The 3144-nt window shown below is 34.7% G+C and overlaps 1 long non-coding RNA gene across 1 annotated transcript; it reads left to right on the top strand.

Moving 5' to 3' along the window:
* Positions 638-2193, top strand: LOC18594834. The gene is made up of 4 exons (XR_001928630.1): positions 638-1228; positions 1337-1416; positions 1524-1774; positions 1900-2193. It is a non-coding gene; the product is annotated as an uncharacterized LOC18594834 (long non-coding RNA).

The following is a 3144-nucleotide window of genomic DNA, read 5'->3' as shown; positions in this document are numbered from 1 at the left end:
TGTGCTAGTCATTAAGCATTATCAATGTCCTTATTCTTGACAATACAATGACCAGAAACATATTTAGGAATAAGGCTTTGTTGCATAAGAATCTCATAATTATAACCCTTATAATTTCTTTGCAAGACCATTATGTTCCATGAACTTTATCTACATAAGTCTCTCATAACTCTTTATAAATAAACTCATGGATATAGAAATACCTTATATATTTTATAAAATATCCATAATGTATTTAATAAGAAATATGACTAATTACTGTAGGGTTTTATAAGCACAAAACCGATTGGCTTGCAGGGCTTACACCAACACCTTATGCATCAAAACATAAATTTTTCCAAGATTAAAACTTAGTTTGAATGTTCAAACATGAAACTAACATGCTCACCTAAGGATTTTTGAACTTAGCATCATACATCAAGGTGGGATTTCACAATTATCAACTATTAGCATATATTTTCTGCAAAGTTGCAAAATAATTTATCATCATATCATATGTGTCATAAATAAATAAAATACCCATTAAAATATAATATATATATAAAATCGATAATTAATGCAATAATTTATTTATCTAATAAATAAATAATAAAATTAGTTTTTAAGAATATATGTCTATCAGATAAACTTTTATTCGTCCTCCCGTTGTTTCATTTGTTTCCTTGATTTGGGGACGGTAGCAGAATGTCGGTGACAAATAGAAAATTCTCCAGCAATCATGCTTTTGCAAAAGTTGTCGGAGGCTATTTGGTTGGACCAAATGAAGCGAACAAGTCAGTTCCCAGTCTGCCGACTCAGGTGGTTTGATCAATTAAACCCAACGAAAATCGCGCGAGCCTTTGCGTTTCGGCTAATTTTGTTCACCGTAACCATTGAAAGATAGCCCGAATTCATCCATGAAGGAACGTCTTCAACTTATAACCTTTTTCTTTTTCTCTTTTTTTGTCGTTGTTAGAGAAGCTCTTCTTGTTTTCAACTCTCTGAAGCTTTTTGTAATAAATCCTTCACAAATAAATTATAGTTTATGTCGCAATCAGAGAAGAATTCGTACATTTCTCTTCGATGAACTGGTAGATCTGGCGATGATTCACAAGAGTCGCCTTGTGTACCCGCCGATTGAGAGCCTTGGTTCTTATAAAGCTACTTTGAAACAGAGGTCTTGACTGGGAGAACTCTCACACATGCTCTGTCATCTCCCTCCTTCGACATTCTACTGCAAAAGTTTGAGGTATGCTTTAATTACATACACGAACTTGGTTACTTTTTCTGATATTATTCAAGAAAAACCCATTTCTCTCTTTATTTCTCTTACTTTTCCTGCTCCTTTTTGCTAAAGGATCAATGGCTCCCAGAAAGGAAAGTGAACCGAATGTTTCTAAAAAGAAACATTTCAAGTTTTTGGACAGAAGGGTTGAGGTAAATCCTTAGACTTATCTTGATATAGTGTTTTTTTTTTCTTTAATTTTGATTTCCTTGTTCTCTTTGCAATTTGAACTTTTTTCGTAATGTAATATGCCATAAAGAAAAATGGGATGAAAGAGCTGAAACACTTAGAGGCAGTGCTTAAAGCGCTTTTGAAACGCCAAGCAAAGCTTCAGGCAAAACTGGACCGTCCTGGAGAACGTAAACCAACAATGGAACAACTCCAAAGAGTGAATGATCAGCTGGCAAGGTTCAATGCTTGGACCCAACAATACATTGAAACTAAGCTAGCTGACTCTGCTTGGGATGCATCAAACAAAGGCGTTTGACAGCTTTTGTCATCCTCTCTCTAGTATGTTGCCCAACTCCCATTTCTTGTTTGATTTATGGTTAATTATGTGCAGGTATCTTCATTTTATGCGTCAGATCGTATGATTGATCATAATTTGTTCTTCCCTTTTGTCAATTTCTTTGTAGGAAACATCTCTGCCGAGAAGAATACTCAAATAAAAAACTAGCGAAGTTTGGTCCCATTGGTGTGAAATTGGTCTCTCTCTTCCTTTTGCTTTTCTATAATAGACAATTACTTGCAAGTTGCAATATGTAAAGCACAATACCACTGTGCTTGCTTGTCTGTTGTGCTTTTAGTTTGATCGAACTTTTAATCATGGTGTAACTTAGATTCTCTTACGCCTTGTTACATTGCACGTTTATAACTTGTTTTTTTTTTTTTTCACCTGGATTAAATATCTATTATGACTTGGTTAAGTATCTTTGATAAGCTACATGAGAAAGATATGTAAACTATTATCTAAACAAAAACCAAGTCTTCCTCATAATGATTGACTCTCTACATTCCCCGTTTGGCCAAGGTATATGTCCTGGCCTCCTTTTTCTTTAAAAAAAAAAGCATAAGTAGGATTTATAGATTGCTTAATGGGATACAAAATCAAAGGATAAGATGGCTACTGCCTGGCCATTCTAGGCATATATTTGCAAAGGTCTCGCGCAGCTCAGATGCCATAAGAAACTTTAAATCACCTAGCAGCACATGTCAATAACAATACGAATACCTTGTGCACTACCACTTACCAAACAGCCTGCAAACTTTCTAACAACTCTGCAACGCCAACCTTTCAGCAGTATAGAGGTACCGTTTACTTCAGTAATGAACACCCAGCAGGTGATCCAACACTTGACAGCCCCGGCCTACTTTGTCTTTCGTTTCCCTATAAACTTATCTCACCTTTTTTATATTCTTTTGTTTTTCTCTTCTCAATTACTTTTTGATTGTGACATCGTTTCAATTTTGCGGCAGCCATCAATCAATCGGACTCAACACTTGAGTTGATATATGGTGAACCTCGTTTCATAAATCTGGTTCTCAGATTTGACATATGAAGTTTAACCAAATTTCTATGTTTTGTCTGCGAGATTTATATCTTAGAATTCACTACAATAAAGATGGCTTATGAAGTCATAAAATCTTGTTCCTGAAAACAAATGATATGCTATTAAAAGCTAATTTAGAGGCAAAGATCCAATATACATATATATACCACAAGGATCTTTTAGAAATGGCAAAAAGGTAAAGGACTTGCTATCTGGTGAGTTTAGATGAGTTAGGATAGGATAGGCGAGTCCATTTGGTGTTTATCAATAACATACGGGAGGAAATTAATAAGTGATGGCTAAAACAAATGTTGGAAATTAAACTTGAAT

This window comes from Theobroma cacao, chromosome 7 (genome assembly GCF_000208745.1).
Source record: "Theobroma cacao cultivar B97-61/B2 chromosome 7, Criollo_cocoa_genome_V2, whole genome shotgun sequence".
Classification (NCBI taxonomy): domain Eukaryota; kingdom Viridiplantae; phylum Streptophyta; class Magnoliopsida; order Malvales; family Malvaceae; genus Theobroma; species Theobroma cacao.
Note: the sequence above shows the minus strand (reverse complement) of the source record. Positions and strands in the feature narration are given on the sequence as shown.